Consider the following 18,599-nt stretch of genomic DNA (forward strand, 5'->3'; position numbering starts at 1 on the left):
CTCTCGGGGAAGATGGTGGTGTCGAAGGATGTGTTGATGATGTCTCGCAGGTGGGGTGCGATGACAGCGTCGGCCTTGTTGAAGACGTGGTGAGGGCAGGGGTCGGTCGGTGATCCGGAGTGGATGGAGTTCATCGTGCGGATGGTGTCTTCGGTGCTGATCGGGGTCCAGGCGTGGAGGGTGGTGGTGGGGGGTGGTTGTTCGGTCATGGTGTGCGTTGGTTGGTTGTTGAAGCTGTTGTGTATGTCCGCGATCTTGTTGTGGAAGTATGAAGCGAGGGAGTTGCAGAGGTCTTGTGATGGGGTGATTTCGTTGTTTCCTGCGCTGGGGTTGGAGAGCTCATTCACGATGTTGAAGAGTTCCTTGCTGTTGTGTGCGTTGTTGTCCAACCGGTCCTTGAATGCTGTTTTCTTGGCGGCGCGGATCAGCTGGTGGTGTTTCCGGGTGGCAAGTTTGTAGGAGGTCCTGTTGTCCGGTGTTGGTTCCCTTTTCCAGACTTTCTCGAGGGCTCGGAGGTTCTTCTTGGAGCACTTGAGTTCGTCGGTGAACCATGGGGCCTTCTTGCTGCCGGGTCTGCTAGGCGGGGTCCTCAGCGGGGCGAGCTCGTCCGCGCAGTTGCTGATCCACTTCGTGAGGTTGTCGGCGGCCTGGCTGGGGTTCGCTGAGCTGGCAGGAGGGTGCTGGCTCAGGGAGGTGGCGAGCTGGTCTGCTGTGATCTTGTTCCAGCTTCTGTGGGCGGCTTGTTGCTGGTGTTGGTGGGTCGTCGTTCTCTTGAAGGTGAAGTGGACGCAGCTGTGGACAGTCCATTGAAGCTCTGTGGCGTGGCTGAAGAGGATGTCTGTGCTGGATGAGAAGACGGCGTCGAGTGTGTGTCCGGCGAGGTGGGTGGGGGTGGACACCAGTTGCTTGAGTCCCAGGTTGGCGAGGTTGTCGAGCAGGGTGCTGGTGTTGTGGTCGTTGTTGTTCTCCAGATGGTAGTTGAGGTCTCCCAGGAGGATGTAGTCAGCGGAGGGGAGGGCATGCGGGCTGACGAAGTCGGCGATGTCCTCGCTGAATTGCGTGCGTGGACCAGGGGGTCGGTAGATCAGGGTGCCTCTGAGGGTGGTGTTCGGGTTGGTGTGGATCTGGAAGTGCAGGTGTTCGGCGCTGGTCAGGGTGATGTCGGTGCTGGTCGTGATCCGGATGGTGTTTCTGTGGATGATGGCGATGCCTCCTCCCATCTGGTTGGCGTTTCGGTCCCTCCGGACGATCTTGTAGCCCTCTGGGATAGCGATGGCGATGTCGGGAGCTGAAGAGGCGTTCATCCAGGTCTCCGTGAGGAAGGCAACGTCCGGGGCGGTGGCGTCTAGGAGGTTCCAGAGTTCGATGGCGTGTCTGTGGACGGAGCGGGTGTTGAGCAGGATGCACTTGAGGTGGGTGCTGCTGGTGTTCGACTTGGCGGGTGCTGGTGTGCGTCTGGTCTGGGTGCGGGAGAACTTGCAGGCGTGGCAGCTGAAGGGTCCGTGGGTGCGTCGTGGTGTGGCTTGGTGGCAGTCTGGGAGTCGGCCGGTGTTGAGAGCGATGAGGGTGGCGGCGGAGTACGTCAGGCGGGTCGGTCTGGATCTTCTTTGGCCAGGGGTCCTGGCGCTGGACGCGATCCGGTCGCGGACGGGCGCAGACGGGCTTACCTTTGGCGCGCCTTCGGCGCACCATCGGCGCGCCCGCTGCGCGTGACCGCTGCGCGTTCGCACGGTCGCCATATAAGGCGAAGTGCGCGGGTGGGCGGGGCAGCTGGGAGGCGGGAGCGGGGAGGGAACAGAAAGGAAAAAGGGGCGTGGTCAGCGGTGGTGGCGGGAAGCGGGGAGCGGGGAGGGAGGTGGGCAGACAGGCAGGAGAACGCAAAGGGCTGAAACTGACTAGAAAAAATACAGGCACAAAAGTCAGACAAACGCTGGTAACACGGGAGGAAAATGAAGAAACTGATTAGAAAAAAATACAGGCACAAAAGTCAGGCAAAAGCTGCTAACACGGGAGGAAAATGCAGTTCAAACAAGCACAAATGCTAGACAAAACAAGCAAAACCGACGCCAGCGGCGTCAGCCGGCAGCGAGGCAGGCAGCGAGGCAGGGGCAAGGCGAGGGGGCACACACAGCAGCTGGTGGCCGTGCGGCGCGGGGGTGTCCCACAAGTGGACATGTCTGGACCCCCCTGTCCGGTGATGTTGGGTAGGGGTCCTGCAGGGGTGTAAAGGCATGATTATTGTATCTGTGTGTGGCATGGTGTGCAATGGGTGGGTGACCCTGTACCCCAGTGCTTGCATTCTTGTGTGGGACCTTGTGTGATAATTGTTCAGGGGTGTTTGTGGGTATGTGCAGTGGCAATGCATTGGTGATGGGTGTCCATGCTTTGGTGTTGCATGCAGGGCTTGGTATTTGGATGGGGGGCTTGTGATAGTGGGTCATATGTGAGGAGTTGGAGTGATGGGGGTGAGGGTGAGGGTGGGGTATGTGATAGCATGCAGGTAGGGTGGGGGATGTAATAGTTAAGATTTGACTTACCAGAGTCCATTCCTCCAGCTACTCCTGTGAGGCCCTCAGGATGCAGTATAGCCAAGACCTGCTCCTCCCATGTTGTTAGTTGTGGGGGAGGAGGTGGGGGTCCGCCGCCAGTCCTCTGAACCGCAATGTGGTGTCTTGAGACCACGGAACGTACCTTCCCCCGTACGTCGTTCCACCTCTTCCTGATGTCATCCCTAGTTCTTGGGTGCTGTCCCACTGCGTTGACCCTGTCGTCGATTCTGCTCCATAGTTCCATCTTCCTAGCTATGGTGGTGTGCTGCACCTGTGATCCGAATAGCTGTGGCTCTACCTGGATAATTTCCTCCACCATGACCCTGAGCTCATCCTCAGAGAACCTGGGGTGTCTTTGCGGTGCCATGGGGTGGTTGGGTGATGTGTGGGGTGGTGTGTGTTGTGATTTGTGGGGTGATGTTTAGGGGTGTGTGGTGTTTTGTGCGTGGATGTTGTGTGAGTGATGGTGTTGAGTGCCTGTGGATGCTAGTTTGTAGATGGTGGTGTCTCTCTCTGGCCTTCAGTCGCAATTGTGGTAGTAAGGGTTTGTGGGTGATGTGGGTGGGTGTTTTATATTGTATTGGATGTGTGGGAGTGGTGTGTGTATGTGTATCAGGTGTGTGTATTTGGAATTGTCCAATGTGGTAGTGTTTTGTAAATGTGTGTGTATTTTGAGTGCGGCGGTGTGTACCGCCAATGGAATACCGTGGTTGAAAGACCGCCGCATGGATTCGTGGGTCGAGATAGTGTGGGCGTATTCCTGTTGGCGTGACGGTGGAGGTTTTGTTATTGCCAGTATATCACTGACCTTTGTGTGTGGTGGACTTGTGTGGGTGTCTAAATGTTGGCGGATTCCGAGCTATGGGTCATAATAGCTGTGGCAGAATTCCGCGGCCGCGGCGGTGTGTTGGCGGTCTTCTGCATGGCGGTAAGCGGCACTTACCGCCAATGTTGTAATGACCCCCTTAATCCTCTGTAGTGTGCTACATCTAGGAGCATGCCAGTAGCAAATGTACCATCAGGTGTGAAAAAAAATAACAGACACAAACACAGTTGACATGCTATCTGTCTTCGTTGAAAGAACTGTGCCAACTTTAGTTTCAGAATGCACAAAGCTCATGAGACACAAAACTCTTGGCACTAATTTGGTTTAGTCTAGGAGAGAGCTAAAAACTGGAATTATTACAGTGGAAATGGAAAAGCAGCTTGGGCTGATTTCAGCAAGGAGTTGAATTTTTCAGATACCTAGGCCCATATTTATACTTTTTGACGCAAAACTGCGCTAACGCAGTTTTGTGCGAAAAAAATTAGCGCCGGCTAACGCCATTCTGAAGCACCATGCGGGCGTCGTATTTATTGAATGGCGTTAGCCGGCGTTAGCCGACCGGCGCTGCCAGGTGTGCGTGAAAAAAAACGACGTACACCAGGCAGCGCCGGCGTAGGGAAAAATGGCGTTTGGGCGACCCAAAATGGGGCAAGTCAGGCTGAGGCAAAAAAATCGTCCTAACCCGATTTGCGCCATTTGTTTTGGGCACCCAGACGCCATTAACATGACTCCTGTCTTAGCAAAGACAGGAGTCATGCCCCCTTGCCCAATGGCCATGCCCAGGTGACTTCTGTCCCCTGGGCATGGTCATTGGGCATAGTGGCATGTAGGGGGGCACAAATCAGGCCCCCCTATGCCACAAAAAAATAAATAAAAAAATACTTACCACAACTTACCTTTTCTTCCCTGGGATGGGTCCCTCCATCCTTGGGTGTCCTCCTGGGGTGGGCAAGGGTGGCAGGGGGTTTCCCTGGGGGCAGGGGAGGGCACCTCTGGGCTCATTCTGAGCCCACAGGTCCCTTAACGCCTGCCCTGAGGCTTTAAAAAGAAGCGCAAATGCAGGGTTTTTTGCCCCGCCCACTCCCGGGCGTGATTTTTGCCCGGGAGTATAAATACCACGCACATGCCTGGGAGTCATTTTTTAAGACGGGAACGCCTACCTTGCATCTCATTAACGCAAGGAAGGTGTTCACGCAAAAAAATGACGCTAACTCCATGAACTTTGGCGCTAGACGCGTCTAACGCCAAAGTATAAATATGGAGTTAGTTTTGCGTCGAATTTGTGTCAAAAAAAACGACGCAAATTCGGCGCAAACGGAGTATAAATATGCCCCCTAATGTGGTGCTGACTATGAGTCATGTGGAGCAATATCCGAAGGTGGGCTACCACTGAACACAACTGCCCAGAAAATCCAGTAGATAAAATTGCAAGAGGCTTGTCCCCTGTTCACAGCCATTCATTTTCTCTGGCAATGGGGTAGCAGGTACGGCTCCCCCTCCTGTGATTACTCAAGTTCCCCTCCTTACCCTACCATCTACACCAACCTCTCTCCCGCTGCTGCAATTCAAGGTCCCCACACATGGAGCACCATAATTTAGTGCCTAACTCTTTATGTGCAATGTATATACACGTGAGTTTAACTGTATTAATCTGTGTACATTTTACTAATCAGTTATAGGAAGTGGTTAGATATGTCTGTATATATATATATATATATATATATATATATATAAATCGGGCGGGACGTGCGTTTGTGCCGAAGGAAGTCAGCTGAGGAGTCCCTGGAGCCTGGGGGCGGGGCTGTGAGCCCTTTAAACTTGATCTGAGCGCGCCCGCTTCGCGGGACGTGTGCGGGACGCACCCAGGCGAAGCCCGGGCCAAGGGCAGGCCCGTCCTTTGCCCGTCAGTGCCCGGAAGAGGCTGGGCTGGGCCACCCCCCTTGGTTTTCTCTTCTAAATTATTTGTTCGTGTACCTTACAAGAGTGTAGTGAGTGCCTTTTTTTGCCCTTCCTTACCTATCTTATTTTCCTTGCCGAGCATGGGGAAGCGTAAGGCGCGCACCAGTCCTGATGCTGCAGGTGCTAAATCTAAAAACCTAAAACTCAATAGAGTAGCGCAAGTCCATTCAAACTGCGTCTCAAGAGAAATTGATAACTTAATTGAGGAGGTGGAATCTATTCTTAAGGAAAAGGAGAGCAAAGCCTGCAAGAGACTGAAATCTGGGACTTTATTTCCGTTCCTAACAGCAGGCCCTAACCCTTCTATTGAGCCCCAGCCTTTGAAATCCCCTGTGCAAGTTTCTGTATCACCTAGCCAGTTGGGTTTGCCTAAATCCTTGACTCCCCCTGGTCTAATGGATAACTTAGATGCTACTTCTTATGATCGTATCCTCAGTGGCATCACTTGCGCTAATCGGTTTTCTTCTCTAGACCAGGCTGACTCGGTGGGTGCCAACCAATTTTCGAGATCTTCACACGCTATCACTCCCTGTGACCCTCCAGGAGAAGACGTGCTAACAATAGTCTCTAGTTTAAAACGTGAAGTCGGGGAGTTAAAGGGCATACTGTTTGAGGTTCTCAATCTCCTAAAAAAAATTGACCCACCTCCTCACCGTACTTTGATTCCTGTGCCGGTACAATCTTCTTGTCCTCTGGGCCCGGTTGCACTGCCTGTTATTTCTTCATCAAGTGGGGACCATAACAAGGGCCCCACTAATAAATCAGGCCATAGGATTCAACCGGCCACTTCGACAGTACGTTCGGCACCTTCCTCTTCTGACTTTGGTCAAGTTGTGGCCCCTTCTACTCATGTATCTAATTCAAATTGTATTTATTTGTGCAATGTTCCTCCTCTTACATCTCATATCAGAGAAGATACCTCCTCTCTTGTTAACAAGGTGGCATATTGGATTCGTCATACCAGAGGCTGTGCTTCTATTATTCACTCTGACATTGTCTTTGCTTCTCGGGTATGTGGTTATCCCGGTGGCCGTGACACTATGAAAATTAACCTCACTAACCCCGAACTAGTTAAGGGTCTTTTGCAGATGGAAGCCCGCAATATGTTAAGAACTGACCTTGATACACATTTCCGCGAACGCCTGCCTGCTACTGGCCACAAGATCTTGCCCGCCCCTCCTTTTAGGCCCAAGGGAATCCCCTGCAGTTCTCCAGTTCTTGTTCCTAAGCCTGGCTTGTTGCCTTTCCCTGCTGATGGGGCTGCTTTGGTTCACAATCCTAAACATATTGGTACTCAAGACCCCGTTACTATAGGGGATACATCTGATGTGGACTGACTAAGCTTCCCTAATCATTGCATATCCTGTGGTCCACTTGCATTGTCTCAAAGACCTTTAATCAGCCCAGGTGGTCCCATTTCAAGTGCTTCTCTCTGTACCCCTATAGTAAACTCTAAATCAGTTACGGATACTGATTCTGGTACGCTCACTTGTAACACTCCAACTCCCGAAGGGCATTTGCTGTCCTGGAATGTGGCAGGTATCAAGAGCAAACTGCCTGATCCGGAGTGGGGGGCTTTTGTGGAATCTTACTCTATCTGCATGTTCCAGGAAACTTGGGCAATGGGTGGTGTGTATAGGCAAGGTTATCGTTCTTTTATAAAAAAGGCAATTCAATCCCCCAGGGGAAGGGCGGTTGGGGGTCTATGTATCTGGGTTAAGATGTCTGAGATGGCTAATGTCAAGGAAATTGCTGTTGATTCTTGTGCTATTTTAGCCATAGTAATACAGCCTAGGTCTAGTACCCCTGTGCTGTGTATTAATATCTATAACCGTCCAGGCTGCCTTAACCAACAGTCTGATACCATTCATCGCTTGCATAATGTTCTTTCAGAATTCCATTCTAAATACCGAGTCATTATTGCTGGTGATTTTAACGCCCAAATTGAACTTGGCTCAGCCTTTGCTGAGTCCACTCAGGATGAGGACGTAGTGTGGAACATTCCCCCCACTTCAATTTCATCCTACGCCACTCATTCCTTTCCCTAGGGTGTCTCAGATAATAGACCTTGCACTTACTTATGGCCTCCGTTTTGGAAATGGCCGATTTCCAAATGATAAGCCTGCTAGGCCCACTTTTTTCAGAGGTAATTATAGTAGTCGTTTGGATTATGTCATCTTGGATTTGCGAGTTTGGCATCTCATAACTAATGTAGAGGTGGGTCTTCCCCACACTAGCGACCATGCCCCCCTGCAAATTGCATATAACGTAGCCCTGTTTGATCTACCCGCTAGTTTGGTTGGTCGAAGTGATTTGTTGAAACTTTCTACTAATAAGCTTGCGGTAAAGTGGCCTTCATTCTTGAAATCTAACTTACTGACCCACCAGCTTGGCATTATGTTGTCCCGTCACCAACTTTTTGAGGACTCCATCGCGTTATCTCCTTCAGAAATTTTGTCCACCCATGTGGTTTTTTTTTGCGGAACTTAAGGAGCTTTTCACTAAACCTTCCAAACCCCAAACAAAATCTTCTGCTCCTAGGTGCAATTGGTTTGACAAAGAGTGCCGGGTGGCCAAGCATCTTTTATCTGAAGCCTTAAAGGTAAAGAACCGGGATGATATTACATATGCGAGAAAGAACTATGTGTCTACTCTCACTCTATCAAAACTCAAATATGAGGAGCATTTATGGGAGTGTCTGGCGGAGGCTGCTAGCTCTCGCGACGCCAAGCTCTTTTGGACTTTGGTTGCGCGCAGCGACGCAGGCCTGTCATCCACTACTGAATGTCATATCGATCCAGGAACCTGGTTCTCTTATTTTCGTGAACTGTATGGCTCTCGGCTGGAGTTTTATGATACTTCCACAGATTATGCACTGTGCCAGCCCGCAATGCCGCCCTTCACCCTAAAAGAAACAGAGATTGCAATTTGCGCTCAAAGATCTGGAAGGGCCCCTGGCCAAGATGGTATTCCCTCGGATCTGTACAAATCAGACCTATCTGTGTGGACCCGATATATCAACAGGGTATCAAACACTGGCATGGCATCTCGATCCTATCCGCTCTCGTGGAAGATGGCGATTATTGTCCCCGTTCACAAAAAAAGGAGACAAGAGCTCCCCCGGGAATTATAGGCCTATTAGTCTATTAGACAACTTGCTGATTTTTTTTTCGTACCAGTTGCTAACTAGATTAAAACAATGGATAACGAAAAATCAGGTCTTAAGCCAGCTCCAGGCAGGATTTAGGGACAAGATCAGCACTATCGATCAGATCCTCAGATTTACCACCATCAAGTGGAAGACCGTAGATGCAGACAAAGGCCACTTATTTGTGGCCTTTGTTGATTTGAAGTCTGCGTTTGACCTGGTCCCGCGTGCCAAGCTTTGGGAGGTCCTTAGTACCACCGGTGTTCCGGGTTCCATGATTAATATTATCAAGGATCTTTATTCTGATAATTGTGCTAAAGTCCGCTGGGGCGCTATTGGCGATTTGACTCCTGCTTTTCCAACTGCACGGGGCGTGAGGCAAGGCTGTGTCTTGGCGCCCACCCTATTTCTCTTGTTTATTAATGCCTGTTTGCCATATTTTTTAGACTGTCAAAGTGATGCCCCTAGCCTGGGCGGGCAGAAGATTCCCTGTCTTCTGTTTGCAGATGATACCCTATTGTTATCACGTACTGCTATGGGCCTTTCTAGGCTGCTCTCCAGATTCCTGGAGTTTTGCACTGACCATGGGTTATCAATTAATTCAGCAAAAACAAAATACATGGTCTTTGGAGATATTAGGCAAAAAATGAAGAGGCCTGTATACTTAGATGATGTCCCCTTGGAAAGGGTGGGTACCTTTGATTATCTAGGTATTAAAGTGGAAGATTCACATCTTTGGCATGCCCAGCGCCATAAATCTTTATTATGCCTGAAGCAGAGGGCGGGTGGAATTGTCAGATTTGCCTCTAGTTCCCCGAAATTTGCAATATCTCCTGCACTGGAAATATACAAAGCTCAAGCTAGGGGGGCCGCCTTATATGGAGCTGAACTTTGGGGCCATTGTAATTTGGCGAATCTGGCTAGGGCGGAAAATCAGTTTCTAAAAATGATGCTAAAGGTTCCATTGAGTACCCCATCCTTGCCCATTCACCTGGATCTAAATCTTTTCTCAATCTCACAGATTGCTGCCCTAAGGCCCCTGCTGTTTTGGATTCGGTTGTGGACAACAGATGCCCTAAGCCCTTTTTGGTGTGGCCTTCTCAATGTGGTGGGCCACGATTCTAGTATTAGATCTAAATGGTGCGTTTTTGTTGAACAATCCTTTTTTCGACTTGGCTTAGGTTCCTATTGGCATGATCCTACTTCTATTCCTAAAAATGCTGCACAGCTGTTAAAGGATGCTTATTGGCAGAATGTTCAGGTTGGACAATTTGCTAGTTCTATTCCATTGTCTATGTCCGACAATTTTTTACTTGTTAAATGTCATTACGAATTTGAGCCCTTTTTGGATGCAAAGTTATCTCCATTTGCTCGTGCCCTTTTTATCAGGTTTAGGATCGGGTCTCTCCCTCTGTGCTGCTTTACGTACAAATGGTCCAGTTCAACTAATAGATCTAAAGGTTGCCCGATGGGTTGTAAAAGTGAAGAAACTGTTTCACACATTTTCTTCCACTGTCAAGCATATCACAAACAAAGAGCACTTTGGCTCATTCCGCTTTGCACACAATTAGGGGTTAGATCCTGTCTTCACGCTTAGAGAATTTTAAAATACGACCTGTCCGTCCAGATAGCTCTACCAGTGGCAAGATTTCTCGAGTCTATCTGGCGGTTGAGATTAGCAAGTTTAAGGGACAAAACTGTGTAGTTATTGTTTAGTTTTATCTATGTATATTTACTCAGCTTGGATGTATGATTGCAGTTTTTGTTGTACAGGACATAGACCTTGGTTTGGTTTATTAGGGATTATCTATAGACCTATGGAACTGAACCCTCATTTTATGTCGTGAGAATTTTAAAACGAAATTCATCCACCCAGATAGTTTTATTAATGGGAAAAAAAAAAAAAAGGAAAACATTTTTGTATTATTCTGACATCTGAGATTGGCAATTTTAAGGAGCAAGAGTGGGGAATTAATTTTTAGACTTATTTATGTATATTTATCAAATTGGATGTGTGATTGCTCCACAGGATATAGATATTGGTGTATTATATTTTTAACCAGTGCTGATTCATGGAACTATTCTCATTATTGAGTACAGCCTTTCATTATATTAAGTGATGTTTATCTAGCTGCTTATTTCTTGTTTGTTTTTTAAACTTGTCTTGTCCCTTTTAACTGTGCTTTTATCTTATTCTTTTAGTACCCCCCTGCTTTTAAGAAGCCCTCTTTCTTTTTGTTGTGTATTGTACTTTAATGGTTTGTTTTTTACTTACCGAAATAAAGTTAATGATGATGATATAAAAATCCGGGATCAAAGGAAGCACTTAAGGAATTCAAGTAGGCACAGAAAGTCTATAAGCAGGCAATCATTGAGGAAAAACGCAGGCACTCAGAACTTTTTTTGGTCAAAACTCTTTTGCGCCAGTTAAGTCCTCAATTCCAGAAACTTCTGGGCATTGGTGAATAAACAAGTGAATGGGTCATGGGGGCAAGGTGAGGTGAACATTATGGAAAAAGAATGGGCATCTTTTCCCTCTGAACATTTTTACTTTGTAAAGTTAGCGCCCCGGACAAGGGCATGCAAAGCCTTACTGCAGCACTAAGCAATTCTCCGGCCCTAGAGTTGATACCCTTGCTTCCTCCAGTTAGGGTCGTGGTGGGGCTTTCATGCCAATTAGATCCCATTATATCCAAAACAAGATCATAAGGGGTTCCAGGGCTCAATAGTTTGCCCAGGCACTGTTCAAACACGATGAAGCTTTTTGGGTGGATCGGCTCACAAGCCTCTTGATTACTGCCTAGCACATTCAAGCATTCCTAAATCATGTTGTGGTGCAATGATTCACCTGATCTACAAAGGAGGTTCAAGATCTCATTGGAGCAATTATAGGCTAATTGTGCTGCTTGACAATGAGGCCAAATACTATGCTTGCCTGTTGCTAGAGGACCTACGGAAGTGGGCTGAGGAGAGGAGGTGAATTCCAATGCACCAGATTGGGTTCACGGCCAAGTCTGGCAAATTAACAAACTTAACAGCAGTACCAGTTTTGATGGATAAGGCAATAGCATCTAAATCTATACTGTATTGCTGCTTTGTGGATTTCAAGGCAGCATTTGACCAGGTCCCAGGGGGTCTTTGTGGGAGAAACTGAAAAAATTGCGAATTCCCCCTAATCTCTTGGAGGCTATAATCCAATTGCACACTGACACTTGGACCTGTGTGAAGTTGGGAGATGATATTTTGCTCTCCCAAAAAATTCACACATCCTAGGGTGTGAAGCATGGGTGTGTGCTTGCACCCCTACTTTTTAATCTGTATTGTGGATCTCTCACTGCTACTCGAAGCATCCAACTGCCATCATCCAAAGATCAGAGGCTCACAGACTAGTAAACCTGCTGTTTGCTAAATCATGAGAGCTACAATAGCTTCCTCTTTGACCTATAGTCGGGAAATACAACTTGGTAAAAATTGTAGTGTGGTGAAGAACCTGGTTGCAACAATATATACAAAGGTTCTTCAGCTGCTGAATCTTTCATCCCCAGCCCAGATCAGGTTGGAATTAGGCCTTCCTAACCAGCGTACTGCTGGTGCTAGTTCATATCTTAATAATGTATGCCACAAGCTAAGTGGGGGCCAAGTATGCTCCATGGAGGCACTGTTGTGGGCCACAATCAGCATCAGTGGGTTGAGGCGATCTCTCTATCAGTTTGTTGAGGACTTCCTCAGCTACTGAATGCAAAAGATCTCAGTAACGTGATCCATTCAACATTTAGAGCAGGTATTAGAAAATCTGTTCCACTGTGGTCATATCATTCAGACATAGCCTCACTGGCTAGGTGTAAGCATGCCTGGGCAGTCTTCAACATGTACCAGCTAGCCTCAGCTACAAGCTATCTTGCTTGTACTTAATATATTCATCTGAAGGTGAGATTCATTGCCCTAAGTTTAGGAGATTGGGTATTTTTGAAACATCAACCCAGATGGTGCCAGTCTTTAGCTGGATCTATCTGCAGGGGTTGAGGTTGCTGTGAAGAATCCCTAGAACATGCTGTGTGTCTCTGACCAATACTATTGAAGGAACGTGAATTAAGGTTATGGGGAGAGTGGAACAACCCGGCAGTCCGCACGTGCTGACAAGCCATCATTGCGTCCTTAAACTCTGATAACCCAATCTTGAGCATGCTGTTTTCACAATTTGTAACCACTGCCCTAAACAGGTTTAATTGCCAGGGGGCTGTTGCGGGACTTTGGATGTGAACTCAGGGGCACATCATTCGGTCTGCGGCACAACGTGAGTAACACATATGTGCATTCTTCTTTTTGATGTCTTGGTGAATCCCATAATTTATTTTTAGATATTGTAATAATAATGGATCTTTGTGTGATGGAGCTAGTATGGCAATATGGTGATCAAAAGTGGGGCAGCAATTTTAAGGTCCATTTTAACTTTTCATTGCTAACAAGGAGCACATATGTCTTTCCTAGTTTAATATTCTCTACATCAGCATCTCACGGAGTACTATTAGTAGTGATGATTTTGCATAGCAATCCGCACGTGTTTTTAAGCTAATGGCATTGCTTGCACCTGCCACTACAAGGCTTTTACAAATTTGTATATGAACATAGATACTGTGCACTAAGAAGTGCGTCCCAGCTGCTGATAGTGTTACACTCTGCATATCAGCATTTTAGGACTTATTCCATCACGAGGAGCAATCAATATGCACAGTTATCCTCACTTGGTTAAAATGTATATTACATTGGTACACTCTTGTTTTTTCAGCTCACTGATTTTAATAATGTGTTGCGCAAACATCATTTCCTGTTGTTTTCCAAGCTTTTGCATTTTAGGAAACCTTACTAAACTAACAAAATTGCTTTTAACTGTGCAGTGACTCCATCATTTTTTAAAATTGATTACAATGTTGTGTTTTTAGTTGTGACAATGGGTTTAATATCCTGCCTATGGGCACAGACTGTGGGCCCTTGATGTCAATGTTCTGTTATTGTTTTTTTCTTTTTGCTAAATGTAATGGTTTATAATAACTGTATGGAGTAAAGATACTATATATATATATATATATATATATATATATATATATTTCTACACAAACATTACTAATGTGCCATACTCCAGGAAAGTGTCCATACAATTTTATTTTAATATTAGTCCATCACCTTCACCACTGCCAATGCAGTTAGACTCCCAAGCGTTGCTCACATTTAGTGAGTGTGTTTTCCATGTCTCCTATTTATATTTTCCCATTTGTGCCCATAAAAAGGATTTATGGGATCCATAGTGCTGTTTATATAAAAACAATTCCCATCAGAGATTTGATTTGCGATTTGCATGCATTATAGGTATACATCTCTTCAATGTCGTTGATTACCAATCATATTCTCAAATCATATATTATTTTCATAATGACACCATTTATCATATACACATCCTACCACTATTCAGCATTTATATTTGGTTTTCTTCAACTACTATATAAGTGTATGTGAGTCTCAGTGATCCTTAACACATCTATAAACAGGAGCACAATATGCATAACTGGGATACAGCCATCCTAAGATCCTCCTATTTTCAAATCAAATTCAATAACAGTATCAGATGAATGTAGCCCTACTTTATGCCATTCTGCTCATTCTCGGGCTCAGTGCCCTGTTCAATGACAGTGTTGAGGGCTTTGATTTTCTTTTTTTCAGTATACCCTTCTACTGTGCATATAGTCTTCATCCTTCCTCATTTTTACCCTCCTATCTTGAGAGACTTACCTCTATATCATTTTTCCATATACCATTTCTACACCATTGCTGTCAGATTACATACTTATAACTGACTACATAGTTCCTCGTCCCCGTTCAATCCATTAGGTGTCTTAGTCCTTAACTTTATATTTAATCGCGATTCCAGACGTATGAGTTTCAAATCTCTATCTCTTCCTCTTTCATTCTTGCCAATGCTCACTATCCCAAAGTATCTCATATTTAACCAATCTTTACCAGGATGTGGCAAAATTTATATCCTATATCCTTGTCCCACTCTTATATGATCCAAAATTTGTTTCTTCAGGGGATATATGGTGCTACCTACATATCTCAGCCCACAATTACATTCAATTACATATACAACATATGTAGTATCACATGTGAATCTTTCATTGATAGTTATTATTTTACCTTTGGAGTCCTGGAACTCCCTCATATTGACACCTATGCAGCACACTTTACATTATGTGAGAGCTTAGTGAAATCAGAAGAGAATGACAGACAAACAACTATAAAGTTTTTTTTACATGTGACACATTCAAAGCCTGTAAATACAGCAGTAGTTGCAAGGAGGTCAGATTATCAAAAGAGAGTCGACTGTACATGGTAAGGAAACATCTTACTTGCAACTCTGAATTCTGTGTCTGTGCACTAGGAGGTCCATGTGAGATATATTATATTGGAAGTACTATTCACAGAGACAAAAAGAGTACTTAACACATGAGAGCTATAATTAATGAGGATAAATAATATCCGGTTGCTAAGCACTTTGGATTACATCATCATAAAAACACCAACTTGTTAAGGTTCTGTGTACTTGATAGCATTTCTAATCATTTAAGAGGAGGTAATAGAGTGCAGGGACTGAGAAGAGGATAGTCAAAACCTATCATTAACTATAAGACACTGCACCCAGAAGGATTACATTTGGATGAGGACTTGTCAGTGCTTTTAGGATGATTGAAGAAATGTGAATTGCACTTTAGGTATTTAAGACAATAGTTTTGTCAGCTTAACCTCCTTTAGGTTTTTTAGAAAAGTATTATGGGTTTTAGAAATAGATATATATGTGGTGAGTAATGCATATATCATTTTTTTGGATTACAATTTTCACTGTTTTTTATTGTGTATTTTCTCATTGTATATTTATAGGGAGAAGACATACCAGATAAAGAAGTAATGGAATGCAAGAAAGTTTATTATAGCTAGCCCTTTTGGGTCTTAGGAAAGTAGAAACATTTGCTACAATGCTGCACCCGCCCATTTATAAGAATTGTGTGGCACTGAATATACTATTAGCCCACTTGGGCAGAATTGCCATGTGTGTTATAAACCTGATAATATTTAATACTTATTATCTTAAGGATATTTCTATGCAATTTTGATTTTTCAAGTAACAGAGAATATAGGATGCAACAGTTCTGTGAGGTTTATTTTCCATAAACAGTATTGTTATTTATAATAATTGAATCCGACTTCTGCGCCTAGTATTTCTATTTTTGAAATTATATATGATGTAATATTAAAGCCATTTAGAATATGGAATTTGCAAATAGAAAAATGTTTGATTATTAATGTGATGTCACAAAATGTCTGACACGTTTTTCAAGAATGTACAACACTGTTTGTTTGTCCATCTTTTGTGTTTAAAGCACATTTAGTTTCACAGAGGTTATTTAGTAGAAAGAGAAAAAGAGTACCCAGACCCGTAGTCAAGGAGCAAGGGCTCCAAAACACGTTTGGCCGAATGTTTTGCTGCAAAATTTTAATAAATCATGTTGTGTGGATTCGAGCCATGGTTTGCCGTCCTTTTTGCGTTATATTATCGCTTTGAGTAGACATTTCTGTTGGATGTCTAACAACAACTTTTCCCTTACTATCCACTTGTGAAACATTTTGGAAAAACCTTTTGAGATTTTTCACAAGTGGATAGTTAGGGAAAAGTTGTTTGTATTATATTTCCGTGGTTTGGAGCTGATGAATGACAGTCAACTACAAACAGGATTCTGTCACTTTAGTTCATTCTGTTCATTTTCCAAATAAGTGCTTCCCTGGGTAACTGCAAAGACTTGTCAATGTGTTGCAGTATGATATGCAGAGGATAGCCTGACTTTTTAAATAATGTAACAAGCTCCTGTAGATGGTCTTTACAAGTGTGGTCATTGCTGCAGATGCGTCTTATTCTGAGTGCTTGGCTGTAGATGATGCTGAGCTTAGTGTGGCCTGGGGACATGCAGTCCAGTTTAGATACAAATGAACATCTGTAGGCTTGTGGTACAGATCAGTCATAATTATTTATTCATGAATGAGATGATGCATCTGTTTAGTCTATACAGATAGAAATAGCGATAGAGATATGCAAAACAGAAGGAAGAACTCTGGGTAGTTCCCAAGTTCAGGTGGAGAGCATATCTCAAAGGCGCACCCTGCAACATCAACAACACTCTAGATTTGCTCACCTCAAATGTCTCTGTTTCTAGCAATGTTTTTAAGCACTGGATTGGCACAGTGCAATCCACGCTGAGCTAGAAAGCAACAAAGTCTTTTGCCATTTGTGCAGGAAAATCTTTAAGCATAGGATTGGCACAGTGCCATCCATGCTGAGCTGTAAAATGACAAAAGCCCCCACTGAAGCCACAGTATTACAGATTTGAACTGGCAAAATACTGTCCAAACCAACCTGGAATGGGCAAAAGCAACTCTGACATGTGTTTCACTATAGCTCATCAGAGAGGTTTAGCTTTGTCCAGACACAATCGAAAATGGATGGCAAGGAGGAGCAGGGACAGGAGCAGCACGCTTGGGTGAGGGCAGCACATTGCCAGGTCCTGCATCCAACCCCCCCATGGGCATCTTACTTAATGGGAAAGAATCATAGAAATTCACTGAAAGGATACAGGGTTGTTATAATTAGGAAATAGAATAAAAATACCTTAGAAATTCACTAAAAAAGCAAAGGTTACAGGCATGTTATAGTTAGGTTTAGATTTTGCATGCACAAAACCATAGAGATTCAGCTGTTATAGCTAAAGTTATTTCAAGTAACTATTGCTTGTGCTATAAGTTAACTGTAACTTACACCTTCGCCATGCACTGCTAGTTACCCCAGATATTACATCACATATGACATCTTCTATGATGTCCTTGATAATATCACAGTATCATTTGCAATAACAGATATGTTGACTTTTTTTTACAAGAGGCATGATCAACAGGAGTGTCAATAATGAGACACACTCCAGTGGCTTAGCCCTCTCAGTCATGTCTATGAGGCAATACCATACCACACTGCATGGCTTGCCATGCAATCAGAGGTATGGAGTGAGGCAAGGCTGTGGAAAGCACAGCGTAGCCATAGTCTACATTAAGGGGTCATACCTTTTACATTGGAATTACTGACTCACAAAATAAATATGTTTTTCTACACCTTCTCAGAATTCACTAACAATGTGGAGCATGTAATGCCTCATCACTGGTTGTCGTACCCAGGGGAGGCATAACTAGGAGGAGCATTGTTAGAAATGGGATCCTTGGTTGGCAGTCAGGTTACCCCCGTCCAATCAAGGGAAAAAGAGAATCACCGTGAGTTAACCTCCGCTCACCCCCTTGGTAGCTTGGAGCGATCAGGCAGGCTTAACTTCAGAAGCAATGTGTAAAGTATTTGTACCAAAACACACAGTAACCCAAAACACTACAAAATTACAAAACACAGGTTTAGAAAAATAGGAAATATTAAACAAAACAAGACCAAAACGATAAAAATCTGACATACACAAATCAAGTTATGAATTTTAAAAAGAATAAGAGTATTAAATCCTTAGAAAACAGTGCGAATGATGTTATTGCACAAAGGTACCTGGGTAGTGTCAAAATAAAGCTGCATCGGTGAGTGTGCGTCGGAGAAGGCCAGCGATGCGTCGATTTCTCACTCGCAAGTGAGACTGGGTGTTGTTCCTCCTCCGGTCATTTCTTCTCTCCTGCAAGAGAGCGATGCATCGATCCCGGCTGAGCATCTCGGCCTTTTATGCGCCCAGCGATGCTGCATTGACATCCGGTCGCACAGTGTCAAGAAGCCGCGCTGCATAGGGGCTGGCGTCGTTAACAGCGGGTGTGACGCATCGTTTCTCCAGCCGCGTTGTATCGATCTCCCAACCGCGATGCAGGTGGAGCGTTGATTTTAGCTGTGAGGCCAGCGGCGTGTCGTTTAGCATCCACAAGGTGGGTGGTGCATTGAAGGTTTCCCTGCATGGTGGTCTTTGCGTGGATTTCTGTCCTTTTCCACTAGCTGCACCTTTTCAATGGCCCAGAGACAGGTTAGGGCACCACTTGGCAGGCAGGA

Source organism: Pleurodeles waltl, chromosome 11, assembly GCF_031143425.1.
Source record: "Pleurodeles waltl isolate 20211129_DDA chromosome 11, aPleWal1.hap1.20221129, whole genome shotgun sequence".
Classification (NCBI taxonomy): Eukaryota; Metazoa; Chordata; class Amphibia; order Caudata; family Salamandridae; genus Pleurodeles; species Pleurodeles waltl.